The sequence below is a fragment of the Helicoverpa armigera genome, chromosome 16, assembly GCF_030705265.1.
Source record: "Helicoverpa armigera isolate CAAS_96S chromosome 16, ASM3070526v1, whole genome shotgun sequence".
Lineage (NCBI taxonomy): Eukaryota > Metazoa > Arthropoda > Insecta > Lepidoptera > Noctuidae > Helicoverpa > Helicoverpa armigera.
In genome coordinates this window covers 8,397,243-8,420,654 of record NC_087135.1, presented here as the reverse complement: position 1 = coordinate 8,420,654, position 23,412 = coordinate 8,397,243, and the positions used below count along the sequence as shown (strand labels likewise).

The following is a 23,412-nucleotide window of genomic DNA, read 5'->3' as shown; positions in this document are numbered from 1 at the left end:
GCTTCTGACTACCCGTAACGACTGCCAAGGATGTTCAATGACAGCAGGGACCTACAGTTTAACGTGCCATCCGAAACACAGTCAAATGGTGTCTAAGATATACTTAGAAAGTACATACAAACTTAGAAAAGTTGCATTGGTACCTACTTGCCTGACCTGGGATCGAACCCGCGCCCTCATACTTGAGAGGTTGGTCCTTTACCCACTAGGCCACCACGACTTATTAAGTATTCAGAAACCAAATGGACTGAAAAAGAAATACATGTTGTCTAGACAAGGTAGGTAGTATGTTTTTTTATAAGTATACGATCACAACGTTCTGATCATACAGTGTAAACTTTAAAGTTAACAACTGCTAGACGTTGATACATAATTACCTCAACTCTTGAATGACGCGCGTTCTTATCATTTCGGCTAACGTAAACAACTAAATTGTAGTGTTCCTAAGACTTTGATAGTAAGCCGATCGAGGTGAATGACGTTTATCATTCTATTATGTTCCAAATTCATTCAAAGTCTAACAAACAGCTCAACAAAGGAAACAGCATCGGCGCAGAGGAACGGAGTTGTTTAAAATGTTGGGAAAACAGGCTAGATCATTGATATTATATCAATGGGCTAGATGCTCTTTCTCAGCTCTGCACCTGCTTTTGTGGAAACACCTAACTTTTTCACTACTCAGCCCCTCACCGATCCCCTCGAAATACATATATAGAGAATTGCCACCTAATTGTTACCAGCCACCATTAGTTGCTACCAATTGCTATCCTCGTGGTTTTGAAGACAATCAGTGTGAAGAAACGCCGCAAAAGTATTGACTTTTTTCACCCAGAGTTGATACCTAGTTCCTACCTTCAGCATAAAATTTTGGACCACTCCGACTCCGCTCTGCTACGCTCCGTCTCAATGGAACCGCAGCTTTTACTGTTCATGAAAAAAGGTACCTAGGTGTTTCCACTGATGCGAAGCACAAGTTTTTAATTTAAAGATACTTAATTAAAATAATCTCGAAGGCTGTTCATAGGTTCTTGCTCGAATTTTAAGTCAAGAATAGTAAACATCACGTCATATTGTGATAAAAATATTTAGGTTTAGCTAATATGACCGACATAAAATTAGTGGCAACGTCAAATAATGCAAGGTCAATAAAAAATAATAGCTCTAGTAGAGGGAGAGGGACTACTGATTTGAGAAACTATAGCGATTTTAGGAAGCCATGGATTTGCCGGCAGCGGCAGGTATTTGCTGAGAAATTAGTGAATAGGATAAGTAAAAGCAAGTCAATTATTCAACCTTTTGCAAGACCCAATAGGTGGGTTAAGTTTAAACCGTTAATTTAAATTCTTATTTAATTTTATGCACAAGGTGTTCCAATATTGTTTACAGTTTTGGTGCAATGGGAATAAATAAAGGTATAGTGCCGTAAATACTTACAATAAAACCAGCTTTAAGGATGACCATCACACAATTTTCCGCCATGTTTTGCGTAAGCACTGACGTACATAGACTGGTGGGTGTGCTCGCCTGTAATAACCACTTCTGGCGGTTATTGGCTTTACTTCTGACCGTTATTGGCGAAATGTTTTTTTTTTGTTTCCCACATATATAAGTCTTTATCTGTAGGTACTTACCTAGAATAGGCACATTGTCAATACCCTGGCCAGTTTGCACATTGGCTGCGGAAAGGTATAAAAGATCAAAATTGTCTATTGAGTAGCGAATTTGCTGTAAAGGCGGGTCTACGCCAGACGAACCGAACACGAGCGAAGCGCTAGCGGAGCCGTTCTCAGCGTCAAGTGTGGACGTACAACGAACCTACAACGATCACTGTTCTCGAACGTAGTTTTCCGCAGTGAGTTCGCGGCTCTTGGCGAATATGGCCGATATTAATAATATTGCAGTAGCCGCTGCTGTTGCAGCCAACCAAACCCTTTTTATAAAGGGCGTCACAAGGGCAAAACCTTCAACAGGCGGAACGCAGCCGAGCACGAACGAAATGCTCGCAGCGCGCTCGTTAGAGGCTTGTAAGTTGGTCCACACTAGACGAATTGTGTTCGGCTCGTGCTCCGCTCGTGCTCGGTTCGTCTAGCGTAGACCCGCCTTAAGAATTGACAAGTTAGCTTTTTCGGATGAAGTAATGAAAACTTGCACTACAGCACTAGGTAGGATATTAAATGTTTTGCACGGGTAGCAGCATCTTCAAAACTGAAAAATTACCCACACTGCGCTCACCAACTCCCACGCCCAACTTGTTAGCATGGCCAAATCCTCCCAGCCCATTCCCATAGAATGAGCTTTTGTAAAGCAGTGGAATTTTTTAGACTGACGCAGTTTCGGATCTACCGTAGTGCCTTGTACACGCCCACTATGAACTACCTTCTGTATTCTTTTATAGATTTACTACCCTTTTGTACTCCCTCATTGAGTACCTACATAGTCACTACCTATTCACTCACGCATGTACTCCCCTTATGTACCTACCTAAAATACTTTTGTACTCTCCTTATAAACTCTTATGCAAGTACTTTCCCAATTCACACCCTTATGTTCTCTGCCCATATACTCCCTCATGTTCTCCCCTTATGTACTATCAACTTATGTACCTAGGTACTATCCCTATGCAGGTACTTCTTAATTTGAATACATATTGCATCCACATAAGATGGATGTGCCCAGTATTGTTAAACGTTCGGAAAAAACGTCTTTTCGATAGAAAATAAAGAAACGAAATTCAATAATTCAATGGATGATGCCCAATTAATAGAAGCCAGTCAGAAGCCATAGAAAAGATCATTCAAAAATAAATTTTAAATTCAAAAATATTTATTTTTGCAAACAATAATTCTTCTTTCTGATAGAATATCAACACGAATTTTCAAATGAAATATTGCGTCATTTGCAAAATACGCGCCATTTTCTCCCGTCAGGCGTTCTGTTATCTTTATTTATTTATTATCTTTGTTAGGTAAATGCGAATATACAATGCTATGTAAATATTGTAAATGAATAAAACCTGTTATGACATCTGAAATATTTTTAAGTGGCTGTTGTTACTGAGTTGGTTGATCTGGGATGTTACATGACATTATCAGATTTTAATTTGCTCTGTAAAGGTTCATGATGTATATTCGTAATATTATTAAAAAAACTTTGCATTACATGTATTTAACTGTGCATCAATCTGTTCAACTACCAAAAATGTACTCAGTAAGTATAGGAACAAAGAAAGTTCAAAACTATTTAGGTATATTCCGAAATCAATAGCTCTTTGATAACCCTATCGGTAAAAAGAGAGAGGTTGAGGAATATTTTATTGTTTCTTCAAGTCTTGGGTATTCCCTATTTCAAAAGTTTACAGGAAATATGTTACGCGCCACGTAAGATGCTACGCTTTGCCCGCGGCTTGGGCTGCGGTTTTACAAGTACTACGACCTTTCATACATGATAAACCATACACCACAATAACATACGTCAGAGTAAACAAAAAATATAGAAAAAAATACGTTGGTACCTGCGTAAGATTTCTATAAATACGCAAAAACAACACGCTTTAATCTGAGGTTAATAAATTAATAGTAATTTGTCACTGTCAAACCAATGAGGTCAATCTTTTGTTCCAAGATTTTTTAAAGTTATCTCATTCAAAATAAAAACTAATATGATGTGTAGCACATAGGGAACTGATTTCAGGAGACCCATTGTGCGGCGGTTGAGTTTTTAGCTTGCAAAGTATCGTTTTAAAAATATACGCAAAAGGAATTGTACTCTCTCTCTCTCTTGCTAACTGGCTGACTTTTACTCCGGAATTCGGAAAAATCTTATCTAGAAAAAAGCATCTGCCTTACTTCGGGATACCAAAGTGAAAAATACCTAATTATCATGTAGTAATACTACTACTTGGAAGAGGATGAAGTAAAATAGGACTAAATATACCTACGTATTATAACTTAGCACATGACACAGCTAATTACAAGCACCCTAAATGTTCTTCACACTAATAATTCAATTCCTCATTACACGAGACAATTACAAGATAAACTAGACTAAGTTCAATATTACCTCAATACCTAGGCGCTAGATAAAAGTGTCATCGCGTCTCGAAAATTATCTTTCACAAACAATACTGTTCACGCACGCGATGACGGAAGATTTTCTCATTTCCCATGATCTAATGAGTTTATTAGCTTGTGACCTGAAATCTATGTCTATGTGAGCTATGCCATTAGGTACATGGGTACCTACTAAGAAAGCATGTGTCGTGTAGGACAATAACCGAAGTCTGGAAAACAAAAGACGATATCAGGTAAGGGCTTGAAAATATGCGTAGTTTTTTGCTATTAGGTACAAAATGTCACATAATTCTATTTTTAAAACTGATATTTATTCGATTAAGATGTGATTAAAACCCAGTTACATCATTTAACTATAACGATAATCAAACCATAACCAGTGGTGACTGTACTCGCCGTCCATTGGTCTAATCGGCGACTTGACAACTGAAAATGGTTCAGTTATCGTTAGAGTTAAATAGTGCAACGTAAGACTGAAATTAAGGATAAATTACTGAGATTTAAACCAGGATTTAAAAAAATCAAATGCTTTTTTGTCCCTACGATAGCAATATCCTCATTTAGTTGTTCCTGGCACTAATTGAAACTCCGGGCAAAGAAAATTCTTGGTAATCGGTTCGGTAGCTGAAAAGGTGTTCGTGGGAAAACCTAACACGGTGATAAATCAGGGTATCGAATCGTACAAGTCATTTGCATTGACTTTGTAGCTCTTTCCCTATTTCCTTAATAAACAGTTAGGTATCATGCGTAGATATATCTGTATGTTGATTGAGGAAAGTTGCGATCATTACCTACTAGCCATTCATCTATCTATCTATACTAATATTATAAAACTGTCTATGTACGTTTATATATTTTCGATTTGTCTTATATACATATTTAGTGCACCTGCCATGAAATTTCTCCTCCACCTAAAGGTTGACTGGTAGAGAACGCCTAAGGCGTTAAGTCCGCCTTTGTACATTGTTTTTTTTTTGTAAAATTTGGCAAAAAGTATATATAAAAAAAAAAAAACTGGAGAGTTTGTTTGTTTCTACACTGATCTGAAATTTTATTTCATCGTGAGGATACTCCATTTATCGAGGAAATTTCAAAGGAGGTTTCAAATTTTCATAAGGGTGCGTTCAGTTTCCACGGGACGCGAGGGAAACCGCTGGCGTAATAAATCTGATGCAACACACACACTAATATTATAAAGAGGAAATATTTGTATTTTTGTTTTTGTAATGGATAAACTCAAAAGCTACAGGACTGATTTAGAAAAAATCTTTCACCAGCAAGCTACATTATCTGCGACTAAGATAGTCTAAATTCTATCGCGGTACGGGCAGTAGGTACTACCCACGGGACGCGGGGGAAACCGCGGTAAAACGGCTAGTATTTTTGTTGTAATATTTTTTTTATAAGTTTTTTATAAGTTAAGTAAGGTTTCCAAGAAGGACTTTCAACGTGTTATCCATCAAGATGGGACCAGGAATCTTCATGACGTCAATAGCAATTGATTTGACGAATGCGCGGTAAAAAGTTTTATACACATACGTAGTCAGATTACTCATTTATCTTGCCTTGAGATTGTTCAAGGCTTTTATTTGTTTAGTGTTTATTTATTTGTTGTTGTAACCACTATAGAACAAATATTAATTAAGCCCCTTACCGTTGTGGTGGTAATAACTTTATGAGCAACGGTAAAATTGGTTTAAAAACCATTTTTTAACCGTCGGGTATTGGGTTTTCCCAAATAGGAAATGGTGTTAGGATAATACCATCACACCTAAGTATACCGTAACTATGGGATATTACAAGTACTTGTAAAGAACCGAATATACACATCGTTAGATTTTGTTCTGCATATCGTAAAGATTGGGTTTTCCGCTTAACTATTCCAAGAATCATTCAAAAAGTTAATCAAATTGTGATTTGACCATCAAAATATTTGGACTGCGTCAGTTAGTTCAATCTGGACTTATAGAAACATATTTATCCTTATTTTAGTAACATCTGTTAAGTTATTTTCCTCTGACTGGTTTAAAAAAATAAGCGTTTTTAGGGTTCCGTACCCAAAGGGTAAAACGGGACCCTATTGTTTTCGCTCCTCTGTCCGTCCGTCCGTCCGTCTGTCACCAGGCTGTATCTCATGAACTGTGATAGTGAGAGAGCTGAAATTTTTAGAGATGTTGTATTTCTGTTGCCGCTATAACAACAAATACTCAAAACTAGAATTAAACAAATATTTTGGGGGGCTCCAATACAACATACGTAATTTTTTTGCTCATTTTCTAACTAATAGTACGGAACCCTTCGTGTGCGATCCGACTCCCACTTAGCCAGTTTTTTATATTTGTGAAGCAACATGTTGTACTTGATTCATTTTTCACGGCTGACGAGCGAGTCATCGACCGTGGCTTACCGTGCTGCGGGGAAAATAACCCCATAATGCTGTTTTGGCATCTTATAAAATACCTACTTTACCTATAAATGTTTAAATAGAATTTGAAGCCTTAAAAAATCAGAATAAACTAAACATAAATTAATTCTGTTGAGCGGTTTTAATTTTAGCAAGATGCGTTAATTAAGGATTAAAGTTTTTGCAAATGGCCGTCCATTGCTTAAGTCATAGACCTTTTTCAAAAAGATTTTTTTTTGGATGCGTATTGGCTGCAAAGATTGTCCGTCTCTGCATAGACAAGCAATTAAAAGTACCGAAACAAAACATTACACGCCCAGCATGTTTTCAATAAGTAGGTACAGGTACACTTGTCATAAATAAAATGTTATAAAATACACTTTCATGCATACATGAGTAAATATCAATGTCAGTTTTTTTCTCACACAAATATAAATACAGTTATCTAATTGAGACCAATTTTGAACGCCGAACCTTGCCGAACTTTGAGTTATAACTGTATTAAAATTCAAAATCCGACCGAGCCGTTTCACGCAGATTCCGAATTAATTTGTTTCGATAGATTTTTAAATTAATTAATCTTTATGATAAATTAGTAGTTCATTGATTCAATTCTACATTTCAAAGAAAAAAGAATGATCCTTTAGGAGTTTTTATTCGCATCAAAATGCAATATCTAAGAAATGTTTACTTTAATTTATGAATTAATGGAAACAAAACAAAGTGAACTGACCTAGAAATTATGCGAAGCTTTAGATCGTCGACACGGTTCGTTTAATATTTATACGTTCCATCAACGTCAGTGAACTCGTGTGTGCCCGCCTTTACCCGCTTTTCCCTCAGTGCATTATCTAGATTCACTTATCGGAGCTGCTCGCACCGCGAATGTGAAGTTGTAGTCGGTTAGCGCAACCGGTGGTCGACGGTCGTGGACTCGCTACGGCTAATTGTTTTTTTAAGTGTTTTAAAGTGTGAGTGAACAGTGTTAACGGGACAGGCGGAGTTAGTTTGCAGGTAAGACCGGCTTGACCCTTTATCGGATAACGCTCTTTGTTGTGATTTTAATCGTTTACCGTTTTATTTCGTTTGTATACCAGTTTTTGTGATTGCCTATTGTTTTCGTGCGGCGGGATTTAACAATCGGTTTGGCGGTAGGCCACATCTTTGTGTGTATTTGGTACAGTTATTTTACAAAATTAAAAAGGAATTGTTTGTACTATTGACACGGTTTTTCAAAACCTAGATAAGAATAAGTGGTATTTTCGCATACATTGTTCCAACTTGTAAATAGACCCACATTTTTCTTATTTACAATTACACGTTCCAAATTCAAGTCGCCGATAATTATGAGTGAGCAAAGAGATCGGAATGTAATTTTTAAATGATGGTTCTTATTTGAAACTGGCAGTCAATAAAATAATGGCGGTCGTACACCACGATGGGCGCAACCTGTTGCTAGTTGAGACTGTTGTGACCTTTACATTGACTAATTTGTTGGTATAAATTCACTACCTACAAAACCATTGGCATATTTTCTTTATACCTAAGAAATAATCAAATTTACGGAACTATAACACGATGGGAAATGTGTTTGTAATGTAGGTAAATCTAACAAGCAGAGGAAGTGCAGACATGCTTGTCGTCACCTTTTTTCAGCGACAATTCAGTGCAAGAAGGAAATATGCGATTGTCTATTAATATTTATAGAGTTGTTCGGAATGATACCCGGGCCAGTATACATTTCTTATTAAATAGGTTGGAAAGCCTTAAAAGTTACATAAAAACAAACTTAATACTCATTCCTTTCAATAGCAGCCTGTTCGATGATAATGATTTCCAGTTGTCGAACTAAATTCTGTTATTATTAAAATAGACGTACAGAAAGAAAATCGTGAAAATTGATAAGAAAGCGCGGGCGCATCGTAGGTACGCTTCTTTTTTGTGAGGAATTAAAAGGTAAAGAAAAGACAAAAATCTGATTCCAAATAATGATGCAGCGATCAACGCGAGTTTGCATTATTGAAAAGTTCCGTTTTCAGGTAAGTATAAAACTTGCAATACGTACCCTGTATGTACGTAAGTATGTACGTCTCCACATAACAACACTGAAACATGGAACATTAACTCCTGACATCAAAGAGCATTTCCATTTGAAAATCGAACACACAACACCAACCTATCTAGGAACCTATTCAAATTCGCCAAAGCACTGAACACCGCCATAGTCAAATCACGTACTTCAGCCAGAACGTTACGGAGGCTGAACAAGAACGGTTCAGATCTCAATCTGGCGACAAACAAGAGGTCGATGACCCACAATGTCATCTGCACGAGCGTGACTTATTGCCGGCGATGGAAAACCTTATTAAGATTTATAGGGCACCCAATAAAAATGCGCGGTAAATACTTGTACAATTATAGTATTTGTTGGTACAAAGGTTGGTATAAAGAGTATCATGATTCAAGCGTGATTGATCTGGTACCGGAGGCAGGTTTTAGAACAATTTGGTTCGTTAGACATTAAAGAGTATAGCAAAAACTAAATACCTACAGACGCCAGCAGGACAAAGTAACCGAATCTGTCAAATTTTATCAATCGAATATTAACTTTCTAGTATTGTAATAAAGTTTAAAATCTTTTGAAGAAATTAGACAGATTAAGGTAGGTTGATGTACTGTCTGTACCATCCATATCAGGAAAAGGAGGTGCGATATGTAAATTGTATAGATAGGTAGAGATGAAGCTAAGATACCTCCAACAGTCACTGTCTGACTTTAAGCACCATCATCATTAATCATTATAATCTGAAAAGGATTTGAATAGGTCATTCAAAACATGGTGAAAAAGTTAGTTAATCAGCAATAAACTTTGGACTGGGCTCGCTGGATTCGTATTTTAGCACCCATGTTTCTTAAGGTCATAAAATTAATAACCCATACTGTGTGCAATCTAATTAATAATTATTTCGTAAATATGGCGCAACGATTGTCACCTGTCACAGTTGCTTTGTCTATACTTCTATACTGATATTATAAAGAGAAAAACTTTGTTTGTTTGGTTGTAATGAATAGGGTCAACAACTACTGGGCCGTTTTTGAAAATTCTTTCAACATTCGAAAGCTACATTATCCACGAGTAACATAGTCTATATTTTATCCCGGTACGGGCAGTAGTTGCCACGGGACGCGGGTAAAACCGCGGGAAAACGGCTACTTACGTTATATAAAGGCAAGAATAGAAAGAATTGTTAAGATGCAGAAATTAATATATGGAATGTTTGTTCAGGATTTCTAAGCAAAGCTTATATGCCAAAATAGGTGAGGTTTACGTTTTCAATAGCTTATGTGAGAGGGCATCTCTCTATTGTTTGAACGTTTGAATGGAACTTCAAAAATCTTATTGATTTTCGCCCAAAATAATGTGGATCAAGGCACAGCTATTCTCTTTAAAGCGTGGTAACTTTGGTTAGTTCTGCAAGTAAAAATTGCTTGTTATATTGATTAGAACACCAAAGATATACTGAAAACAAATCTATGTATTTATTTGTAAATATACCTACTAAATAAACCTGCCAAAATTGAAAAAAAAAATCTATGTATTTTCAAATTCCTTTCACGTAAAAATAAGATCTATTAAGCGCTATTTTGAGGTTGATACAAATTTTAAAATGCAATGATTACTCACTTCTATATCAACGTCTTCACCAGGAAAACTCAGTGACATAATAATAATTATATATAGGACTATATACACAATCATCAATAGGCTTAGCTTTATAGAATCTCATAGAAAAACTCACTCTCCCACGATGCCCTTATCTATAAAACAATGCTGAGCTGAAAAACTAGCTGATCAACAGTGATTTGAATACCACTTTACATTCTATAGTATTACATGGTATAACTAGAATACAATGGAGGTAGATTACTAGGTTTATCAAAGGAGCAAAAGGTGTGATGTTTGTCAAGATCTTTGTGGTAACAATATTGTAAACTAGCTTCTGCTAAGAGGTACTACCGAGTACCATATCTGTTTTATACAGAAAGATTTTCAAGAAAATTGATTCAAGAGGTCTTGGGAAACCACTTCGTGATCTTCATCATCATTCATGAATCTTCATGAATCATCTCTCTTAACGTCTTTGTAAGTTTGGTTAAAATCCTTATGTGTTCCTTCAAGGCTTGAAATAGACAAGTTCATGAACATTTTCGGCAAGGTGATTAACACTACAATTAATTTTGATACTATTGCCCATTCTAATACTAAAACTACGAAAATAGACACGAATAGCTCAATTTTTGATTGTTTTCTTATTAATTTCTCAAATTATTTTCGTGACAAGACTCCATTTCTTGGTATTCTGAATCATGAAAACTTTTGTAAGAAAGTGATGGATCACTTAATGTGAAACTTTTTTTGGAATTTCTTTTCACTATTTCAAATACCTGTCTATACAAAATATGATAGTTGCTTCGTGCTTGAGGTAAATTAATTCGTTCCATCAATACCCAACAATAGGTAGATATCTATCAGGTAAAAACCACATAATTTTTAGTGACACATATTTCGGAAAAAACATTCTTATATAATGATAATAATGTGTATCAGAAAATAACACAAAAAAGAAAAAAGGTTTCCTGCCTTATGTAACGAAATTGCCGTTTTATTGCATTGCTTGGTTTGACAATACTTCTTTTAGTTACCTATTTTTTTATACATAACATATTTAGATTATTAGATCAACAAATGATGAAAGTAGTCAAGTAAGGCCCAATTTACCGACAACATAACAGTTTTCTTAAAACAACTGATGAATTTTCTCGTGCTATGAATTTTCTATAAGACGAGAAAAATGATTTTTCTCGTGCTTATTACAAAGTAAATAGTTGTGAGAAGAAAAACGGTCATTTATGTTGTAGTTGAAGTTGTGCTCAAGTCTTAAATTCTAGAACTATATGCTTAAACCAGTGTTCAAAATTAATAATGACAGACTTGTAACCAAAGCCGGTTATTACCGAAAAATATATAATACCATATAATATGATATAATATAAAATACTAGACAAGAAATAACCAGTTTTGGCTTTTCTGCATATTTGGAAATGCTAGCAGGTATCTAGGTATAAATAGAACAAGTTTTAAATATTATTTTAAAATTGAATATGGGTTGAATATTCATTGCTTCTGCGGAAATCAGCATTTAAAAACTTTGAGTTAAAGGTGACTCGTGTTTAGTCTGACCTTTATAAGTTGGTCTAGAAGGTATATAAGGAGATCTAATCTAATAAACCAGTATCATTTTCGGGTTGAAAAGATAGATCTATGTCTCTTTGACGGGCCCAGAGTTCTATTCATAGACTACAATTATTAAAATTGGATCAAAAAGGGGGATTCCCACGGGAATGACTCTAGTATACACTTATATATAATGATTATTACAAAATTCATCAATTCATCATAACTCCCAAAAATGTTTGCAATGTAAGGGTGTTTATTTAGTTGTTTTTAAATTAATTTTTTTCCTCATTAAATTATCAATATTCATTGCATGTTTTGTACGTATATGGTTTATTCAAATAGATTTTGACACGAATTATGTGAAAGACTGAATTCTGATGGGTGGCATCTAATGTTTAACTCTTATAACATTATCCATATTTTTTTCAGACATGACACCATTTTTAACTGATATTCCAATAATGTATTCCTCAGTTTTGCTCCGGTCGTAAAAGTTAACAATTGTTTTTATCTGGGCCGAGGTAAACACGGTCGTAACGTTTAGTATTTTACATAGACTCCTTAATTGCTTAGTAATGCCTCACTTTATGTCACTTGGATCAACCATGTCATACAGTTTAGATTAACGAATAGCAAAATAACCCGTAAAGATTAGTCTCATAAAGTGATTTCGCTTACCATAAACACAGATTGTAATTTCCCAACACGATTTGGTAGAAAATCTGTGAAAAGTCTTTTCGGTACTAATTGTATTCATGTTTACACTTATGTCTGATAAAATATACGACTGTGCTTTGTTCAGTGATAGTGTTATCATTTATCAAAGTTAAATAAGTTGAAGTTCTAGTGGTGGTTCGTGGGACAATAAAAATGTAATAACGTAGAACATACAGTAGGAATCAAAAACAAATATATTTTTTATGTCGGAATCACGTATTTTTTATTTAATTTGTTTCGTTGTCATTTTGTAGCTGGTAATTTGTAAGTCTATTTAGTAATTTGGTAACAAATTACATCCATGTTTATTTTATGTATTTTGACTTCCTCAACAGAAATAGATTACTCAGTCATGTTTTCATTAATAATAATTAGAATTTAATCAATATTTTACACGTGTCAAAATATGACGTATGAATTATATTATTGGCCACTAATTAGGTGCTTGGCAAACAAATTAATACAAAAAACCGAATGAATAATACTAAGTCGCGAGCAGACATTTTTTTCCAATCTTTTGTTAAACCAAAGCAAAAACCCCAGTTCAAAATGAACGCCAAAAAACCTTGCATTGTCCACTTGGCTAACAAAAAAACTGCGATACCTAACTTCGGTAACTTTCGAATAACAATTCGATTATCGATATCACACGCGTACGGAAGCTATCGAATCGATTTTAATAATCGATGGTGGCTCGTACGAAATCGCGTGACTCCGTACGGAAAACACTAGAGTCTCGACGTCTTCCGACTGATATTTTTTGTTACATTGCCCGGTAATAGAGAATGGGTCATTATGTTTTACCAATTATTCAATCAAATTGTGACGCTTGATGTCTATATTTTACTATCTTTTTTGCGCTGTGATTTCCTCACGTATCCGACGAAGCAAGTCGAAACAATGAATTTTTCTTACCGTAACTAGATTTATATGCAATTCAGTGTTCTTAATTAATATGTCAGTGAATCAGTCATTACTAAGCGATCTTTCTTTTCTGATTGTTTTAATTGTAGTGTTGGAATTCAACGTCTATTTTTCGAACAAACGAAATATTTGTAGCAATCCATTGGTCTACCCAAATTTATCAAAATCTCTTGTTATTTGTATTTTGTCGTTTACTTTAAATTAGCATTACTAGTTTATGAGCTATTAAAATTTAATTTTGAATGGATTTGCATAGCCGTTATTATATTATCCCACCCAAAACAAAAATGTGAAAGACTGCCAAGTTCGATAATATGGGAATGCTTCGCCTATAAAAGAAGTGAGATCTGAATAAGTACCAAGTTCCATACACATACCTCAGTTAAAAATAGTTACTTTTTAATGATGTTACTTGGCAAGTTTTCATACACCTTGTTATAAACCTACTAAACGCGATGAATCAAGTATTTAATTTTCTATTAAAACTTGCCAAGTAATCATCATTAAAAAGTAACTATTTTTAACTGAGGTATGTGTATGGAACTTGGTACTTATTCAGATCTCACTTCTTTTATAGGCGAAGCATTCCCATATTATCGAACTTGGCAGTCTTTCACATTTTTGTTTTGGGTGGGATTTCATTTATTTTTGTAAGGTTGTTTATTTTATTTTTTTCTTATGATGAAGTTGGTTAAAGAAATGTCTCATTTATACTATTTTTTAGATTTTTTAATATGCAGTATGTTTCTTACAAAGAAATGAACTAGATTAATTAAATGGACTAGATTTACCAACTGACTGACATGACATGTAAGGCGGCCAACCGTCCCGCATTCTGTGGGACCGTCCCGCAATGCTTGACGAAATCCCGTTTTGAAATTATTAGTAAAATAGTCGCGCAAATCGTTGTATGCGTCCCGCATGTCCCGCATCAGTATTTTTCTACCACGCTTCTACACAACACCCACCTGCGCGCACGCTCAACAGTGCAGGAGCACAGACTGATTACCTATAATATAATCTCGTTCTCTTTATTTCTACTGAACTCGTGAGGCCTAATGATTTTGAAAATAATACATTAGTGCACGCTGTGACACGATATTGATAGGTTAAATTATAGCTTTTTGCTTACGGTTTTTATTTTATCAGTTCCGTCCGATCATTTTTCAATGCCCCCCCCCATCCCCCTTTTCACGAAAGGTTAAGTCCCGCATTCAGTTTTCGGAAAGTTGGCCGCCTTAATGACATGTTATCATATATTATGTTTGTGGATCAAAGTTACACATTCGTTATTTTCGAAAGTGATTCACACTTGGCCGTTTTCAGATTTTTACTTTACTTTGACTAAATACAAACCTTTGTACCATTCGAAGATATATTATATAAATATAGATAAATTTAGTTCGTTTTAGTTCCTTAGGGGTATAAATTTACACCGGGTATAAAACACCTTCATTATTTTGAAACCGACTCACACTTGGCCATTTTCAGATTTTTCCCTTTACCTTGACATAAAGACCTACCTCCATGCCAAATTTCAAGTCAATACGACCATTGGAAGTGGTCTAGGTTTTTGATGAGTGAGTCAGTGAATCAGTGAATCAGTGAATCAGTCAGTGAGTGTATAGTAAAAATAGCGATTTTCTGACGTCAATATCTCAAGACCTACAATAGGTATATTAATGAAATTTTGTATTTTAGATAAGTGAGGGGGTCTCAACAGATACTAGAAATTTGATATGCGTAAATAAAATAGATTTTGAGTTACAGGGGGGTCGAATTTGGCCCGAAATGGTTCGTGTAATATAACCCACGGCCGGTGTGTCGCTTTTTTTGCTCGAACTTGGCGGACACACTGCCGTGTGTCTAGATTTCATCATCTTCTATTGTTAGCTAAATTGGTACTGAGTAACAGGTTTTGATAATAATTGACGTCGATAGAGCAAGCTTGTCATTTCAGATGCAGTTTGCACATCTCTATTTGGAACGGGAATTAGATTATGCAGTCTATTTCACTACCGTTTGTTTCATAAATGTCAAGGTTTATCTTTGTGCTATATTTTTGTCATTTTCTTACCTCAAACAATATCTATAACAATGCATATTTGCAAGGATCGTCACGGTTGTGGTTAGGTCTTTATATTTTTGTTGCATTTGAAATGGTTATTGCACAAATAAAATACAGCCGTAACTGCTAAATATTGAAATACTTTTTTTAGCAGCTGAAAAATCAATCAATGCAAAAATGCACTTAAAATTACAATTAAGCGACCATCAATTTAGCATAACGAATTTCTGTCACGAAATATTCGTTTTGTGATGAATTAACATGAAATAGTTGCGTGTACAACTCGATTATTATTAATCGTATATCGTGTGAGATGCGCGTGAGTACATAAATGAGAGAATTCGCGGAAAAGTTTTCGTCGTGTGAGAGTTGACAGGAGGATAAATCTCTTTATCATGAACATGCGAGATTTTATCGCGTTATGTAGATGTTGTATATCATGTCTCTGTGATTGTATGACGCTTCGTTATTTAACGGCTGGCTGAATTGCGGCTGTTAGATATTATGCATATTAGATGTAATTTTTCTTAATTAGACAGGGAAATATGCTGTGGTTTTAGGCCAGAAAAAACATAAAACAATATTTTTTCTTTTCATGTCGGTGCTTCAGATTGTGATTGTAGAATTAGGATTAGGCCGTTTTTGCAAGAGTTGTCTCAAGACCCAAACACTGCTTATATAAATAGCCACTGATTAAATAATTTTCAATTAAATCTAATCAAAGATTTATAGCTGTAGCCTGTTTAAAAATATCTATTTTTCGTGTAAGTATCTGTCACGTTAATTATTGATCGTTTTCGTATTTTTTACGGTTCTCAATTTACATTTACGCACGTCAGAAACATTTTTTGAGAAAAAAAATGTCGTAAGATAATTTCCATACTCGCTGTTTTTTTTGTAGAGTGACCACGTGTGTTTATAAGTAGGTAACTACCATCTAATTTTTTTAGAGCTTCTCATATCAATTTACAGTTTTTTACGTAAGTAACATTTATTACAAAAAGTACTAATCACCGGAATTTGCTCTTCATTCTGCTATAAGCTATTTATTTATTCAGAACTTTTCTCTTAAGTAAGTAGACGTTTCAGGCAACATTTTAATAGGACATTATAAGCTATTATTAAGCGTTCTTAAAGTTAGCAATGTGGATCCAGTTTTATCTAATATAAAATATGCACTTATTTTTTTTGTCTAGACATTTCGAATTAGACCACAAACGGTTATGCTGACATTTAAATTATTTTTTGGTTTTCCCTATTTCTTCAATGTCAAAGCTATGGAATGTGGTTTTTGAAATTCTAGTAAATGGACAGAAAGCTCTAATATTCCTAAAATAAATATTTTGTTTTTAAATCAAGCAAACAACGCTATATTTGTTTGTTTATTTTTTAACTTACCTATCTCACAGACTTGATATTACAGTATCTAAACATTTTTTTTTTATTAGAAAAGTTATCTCTTTTAGGAAGTTACACCGTCATTATCTTCGGATGACAGCATCATCATCATTGACCACAGAGCATCTTGGTCAGATGATTGTGGCGGTGCTTGTCTATGCGGTTATTAGTCGGATGACATAGGCTATATATTATCCAAACACACGAAAAAAAATCCCCGGGACGTGAAACCGCGAGAAACAGCTACTAGTAATAAAAATTCCATCCAACAAAGCCACATGTAGACCACCAGGTATATCAGTTACGTAGGTACAGCATCCAGACAGGAACACAGAGTGAATCCATCCGTTAGCGAGAGATTATCTCCAATTGAACGTCGTTTAGTCAGTGACGACGCCACCACTTCGTCTGTTAACCAGACAGATTGTGTCTGAATTGGTGCGCAGTTCTTACTGGGTGTATCCAGGTTTTTTTGTTAGAGTTGTGATATTTTGGTAGATATGTCAGTATTATTTGTCTCCTTTAACAGTTTTAAGTCAGGAAGGAATCTAGTATATAAAACAGAATAAAACTTAAAGCTACTTAAATTAACCTCATTTGATTAAGATTGAAAACAAACAATAGAAAAATACGTTTTTTTTTAATATTCGTAGGAATTATCAAAGTTTATTAATGACTTTTCTAACAAGCCCTAACAAAGTTGTACGAATTTCCATCTTGAAATTTCAGTTCAGCAAAACTGCAACTTGCATTGCACCACAAAATTAAGAAAAAGACAGGAAATAGCATGTTAAGATATTATATTTTAAAGGTTTTCTCATCATCATTTAGTAAATAAGAACCAAAACATAATCTGTCACATAAAATTACAAAATGCATTAAAACTGACATCGTTAATTTATATCTCGCTACCGTTTGACAGGAAGTATTAAGGTACTGTCAAACTGGTTCAAAAAAACCATGGGAACCAATTATCATTAGATAGTTTCCCATAGCGATATCATCATTATTCATCATCATTCTTACGTGATACTATGTAATTTCCGTCTGATAGCACGTGATGTAAAAAATGGTGTGATCTCGGAGTAAGGAATGATGAGCGGAGATGCCATAATGCGGGTAGGTCAAGCTTCTTCTAGGTCAAATTCGTATCGTGAGCATACCAAAGCGATCAATTATGAGCGAACTGACGAGACGTTCGGGTTCTTTGAGTTATCAGTCAACGATTTTTGGTATTACAAAAAAACGGTTGGGCCCAAAGAAGGCATATACCTAAGGGCTAAAAAGGGTGAAAACAGTAACGTCCCTCGTCCTCCGCTCACCCGCATTTTGGCGCGCTACTTTCTCAGGCGATTTTCTGTTATGGCATCTCCGCTAGTCATTTTGTTCTCCGTAGTTGTGATGGTATCATTAGAATACTTTCCTAAAGTGTGATTGGTACCTTTCTCGGTAATTTGGCGAGAGGTGATAAAATGATGTTAAATCGATTTAAAAGTGAGTGTTATGGGTACTTGTGAATTCATATTGTGACGTAACGTTTATGTTTTACGTTTTCCGCGATACAATAGGCAAAATGTTGTCGATGCTGTTTGATATGAATACAATATATTAATATTTCTAAGAACGTCAGTGCGATTTATCAAAGATCCTGGCCCAGAATCTAAGACATCTTTCGAGTGAGTAACGGCTATATAGGCTTATATAAAACTTAACAATACTGATGAAATTAAGATTTTATTTTATTCCTTTAGGGAAGACTGGTTTGATTAAAATTAATGGTTTTAAAACTTCTTCTTATGACGTCAAATGAATCCAGAAATAAAACAAAATATTTTACTTGTGACGCAAACGCATTTTTGATTTTTGTTCAAGATAAAAATAATGAATGAGTGGCAATTTAATGACGTAATAATGTGTATAATAAGTATAAGCATGATAACTGGGTAAAAATAGTGATTCTAATTTAGTTCTTCCGAAAAAATACTTGTCCAACATTAAAAATTCATTTACCTAGATAAAATGGCATTCTAAGTTGGGTATGGGGGTTTGTGACGTTACGTTTATGTAAAATTTGTACTTATTTGACGCATCTCAATATTCAATCGTGTTGTATTTTTCGATGTTATTTGTTGGTGGGAGAAAAGAAAAAAATACATGTACATTATTTTAGGAACGAGGATTATTTTAGGGTTATCTATACAAAAATACAAAATACAAAAAACCTATTATGCCATTTTTTTTGGGTTTCGTGTCTGGTGCCTATAATGGCAGAAATCCTAATAAATAACAGTCGCTCTAAGTTAGTATTTCTTCCGTTATCATGCAAATGTTGATAAAAGCCTTTTAGATAACTTGTTATTTTAAATCTAGAATTTTAAATTATTTTTGTGTACCCCGGTTATGTCATAATTAAGACAATTTATTGCTTTTTTAATTAATTCTTAAGTATTAATTTTCTTCTTCAATTAAGTTAATCATCTTCTACTAAATATATAATTAAATGTGGTTAATTTTTATCCTAGCTATTTATAAATTCTTAATTATTGTTACGTAAGCGAAAACTCGTTCTCTAAAATGTCACTTTTATATTAAATTATGGTTATGAGTTATTAAATCTGAGAGTAATTAGTATTTTTAAAAGCTATTGAAGCTTGGACACTGGTATGTTTTTATTTTGAAATTCTACAGTAATTATAGCGTCAATAAATAAAATGAATATCGCGACACGTTCACACACGACGCGGTCAGCCCATGGTAAGATACCTATTTATTAGCTTGTGTTATGGGTACTCACACAACTGATAATCTACCTACATGTACATACATAAGTAATATATACTTTTAAACATATTAAAACACCCAGACCACAGCCAACAAGCATTCTCATCACACAAACATGTTGCCTGTACAGGGAATCCAACCCGGGACCGGCAGTCCGGTATGGTGACCATAGCACCACCGAGGTTGCCTAAACATAGGGCTGCCATTTCGAATTTCGCCAAACCCGGACAAATATTAAAAAAACCCGGACATTTGGCGTAAATCGCATTTTTACCCCGGACGAGTCCGAATTTTTTTTTAACAAAACAATACCTAGTTTTTAATATTACTATTACTACTATTATGTATATACTTAAATTCAATGAGGTGCTTCCTTACATGGAACGTCAGAGCCATATCTAGCTCAAGTACCTAGTAGGTACCTAGTATTGAAAGATTATGACTTAATATTTCGAAGGTCATAAATAAGAAAGCTCATATGGAAACTAGGAGTTAGCTTCTTGTTAGTAATAGGACTTAAAACGGCGCTACCTTTTTGATAGGTTAGACAAAAAAATGTAGAAAAATACAAACAACCGTAAAGTGAAGTCGCCGAAAATTTTTGAGTTTTGGGTCACTAAAGCACCAAAACTTGTATAAAAAAAAAATCTGCAAAGTGTAGAAGCCGCGAGCGAAGCGAGCGCAAAATTTTTTGAACATTGGGATATTAAAGTAGCTAAACGTAAAAAAGATAGTGTCAAGAAAGGAAGCCGCGAGCGAAGCGAGCGCGAAAATTTTTGAGTTTTGGGACACTTCGACGTCTGCAGCCTGTGTGTCGATTGTAATTAAACTCGAAAGAAAAATGTCCGGGTTTTCCCCGGACACTTCTTGAAACCCCGCCCGGACGTCCCCCGGACGGCCTCCAAACGAGGACAAATCCGGGGAAACCCGGACGGATGGCAGCCCTACCTAAACAGTATGTTGAAGCTGGATGCAGGTCGCCTCCAACAGGTATCTGTGGAGATCTAAGGGAGAGGCCTATGTTCAGCAGTGGATGTGCTATGGCTGAGATGATGATGATGACACAGTATGTTCAAATATCTACCTTTAGTGAAAACATAAAACCATATTTTAAAACTAATACCGAATACCACGTTCTGGTTGATGATTCGAGAAATACTAGTTAAACACGTTTGCCAAACGACTTATTGCATATTTTTGATAATGTTTTATTATTATGCCATTACGTACGAATTTGACCTTTAGACCTTTTTCCTTGACCTACGTATGGTTATGGACCATCTTGCTATTTTATATAATACTAGCTTCTGCTAGCGGTTTCACCCGCATCCCGTGGGAACCTCGGCACGAACCCGGATAAAAAGTAGCCTATAGCCTTCCTCGATAAATGGGCTATATAACACTGAAAGACATTTTCAAATCGGACCAGTAGTTCCTAAGATTAGCGCGTTCAAGCAAACAAACAAACTCTTTAGCTTTATAATATTAGTATAGACTAGCCGTTTTGCCGCGGTTTCACCCGCGTTCCGTGGGAACTACTGCCCGTAAAGGGATAAAATATAGCCTGTTACTCGGGAAGAGTGTAGCTTTCCAACATAAAAATATATTTTCAAATCGGTTCAGTGCTTTCGAAGCCTTTACAAACAAAGCATGTTTGCACTTTATTAACAAAAAATTATATGAAAAACTAGAAACTCGAAATGTTGCGGTAACCGCAGCAGACGATTTTATTATTGATTTCGTTGATATATTATTATTGCAATCATTTTATATCATATATTAATTAGGTTTGGCCAATTCATCATCATCACACAGATATTTATGGAACAATGCGTGAAACCCCGAGACAAAGTTACATTTTTTTTTCTGATACATAGGTAACACATATAGATAAAATACATTTCAAAGAAATGAATTTGTTAAACATGACAAAGAAGGTATTACCTGATTAGTAGACAGCGGTATAAGTTTTTATGTAAAGTTACATAGAAACTAAACCCGTCTTCATACAAGTTTACGATGGCGCGGGAAAGCGAGCATGTCTTACTAGACTTGGTTTTACTTTATCACTTATCTCTTTATCAGTAAGTGCCTGATAACATGCTGTAATGCTTCTAAAGATATCATAATGTAATGAGCACTTAATTAATCATCACTTGCATACCTTTCACATGTATAATAGCTTCACAGGGTTATAGTTCTTCCAAGCGTATGTAATTTGCATCATTTTACTTGAAAGGAGTAAAATCAAAATCTATGTATTTTTATGACCCCTCCCGCTGTGAGTTAACAGCACCGCTCACCGTCGTGTTCCGTCGAAAGTCTTTTATGATGTACCAGGACCCAGCTATTGGAAATCTATGTGCTTACTGTGTAATATTGAATTTATTTAAAATGATGCGTCCACGCTTTGGGATTAAAGGTAAGCAATGAATGAAACCTCATCAGAAAAGTTTATTTTACTTTATTCACGAAAATCATAGGTACGTTTAATTTAAAATAAACCCACATACTACTGCACACTTTTACCTTTAAAACGTTTATTAGGTACAGGTACGGTAGACTGCACATCAGTGGTAACTGTCATGCACCTTAACTCAATAGTACTAAGTACGATTTTCCTATAAAACTGTTACCACTGACCCGAAGTTGACGTCCGGAAATTGTCACCATTCGCAAAGGATGAATGTCCTACTGACGTCAATCGAAGTCAAGCGGTTTTCCGTAATTTGTAGGTACTTTTTACAGGTAAGTGGTGTTAGGTAAGTAACCCAAAACAAAAATGTGAAAGACTGCCAAGTTCGATAATATGGGAATGCTTCGCCTATAAAAGAAGTGAGATCTGAATAAGTACCAAGTTCCATACACATACCTCAGTTAAAAATAGTTACTTTTTAATGATGTTACTTGGCAAGTTTTCATACACCTTGTTATAAACCTACTAAACGCAATGAATCAAGTATTTAATTTTCTATTAAAACTTGCCAAGTAATCATCATTAAAAAGTAACTATTTTTAACTGAGGTATGTGTATGGAACTTGGTACTTATTCAGATCTCACTTCTTTTATAGGCGAAGCATTCCCATATTATCGAACTTGGCAGTCTTTCACATTTTTGTTTTGGGTGGGATTTCATTTATTTTTGTAAGGTTGTTTATTTTATTTTTTTCTTATGATGAAGTTAGTTAAAGAAATGTCTCATTTATACTATCTTTTAGATTTTTTAATATGAACTATGTTTCTTACAAAGAAATGAACTAGATTAACTATGACTAGATTTACCAACTGACTGACATGACATGTTATCATATATTATGTTCGTGGATCAAAGTTACACATTCGTTATTTTCGAAAGTGATTCACACTTGGCCGTTTTCAGATTTTTACTTTACTTTGACTAAATACAAACCTTTGAACCATTCGAAGATATATTATATAAATATAGATAAATTTAGTTCGTTTTAGTTCCTTAGGGGTATAAATTTACACCGGGTATAAAACACCTTCATTATTTTGAAACCGACTCACACTTGGCCATTTTCAGATTTTTCCCTTTACCTTGACATAAAGACCTACCTCCATGCCAAATTTCAAGTCAATACGACCATTGGAAGTGGTCTAGGTTTTTGATGAGTGAGTCAGTGAATCAGTCAGTGAGTGTATAGTAAAAATAGCGATTTTCTGACGTCAATATCTCAAGACCTACAATAGGTATATTAATGAAATTTTGTATTTTAGATAAGTGAGGGGGTCTCAACAGATACTAGAAATTTGATATGCGTAAATAAAATAGATTTTGAGTTACAGGGG

The 23,412-nt window shown here is 34.8% G+C and overlaps 1 protein-coding gene across 1 annotated transcript in view; it reads left to right on the top strand.

Annotated features, from left to right (window-relative positions):
- Positions 1-7,339: 7,339 nt before the first annotated feature.
- Positions 7,340-23,412, top strand: part of Ip3k2 (Inositol 1,4,5-triphosphate kinase 2) — a 162,090-nt gene continuing 146,017 nt past the window's right edge. The window contains exon 1 of the mRNA XM_021334937.3: positions 7,340-7,488. The gene's annotated coding sequence lies outside the window, so the exon portion shown is untranslated. The remainder of the gene's footprint in view (positions 7,489-23,412) is intronic.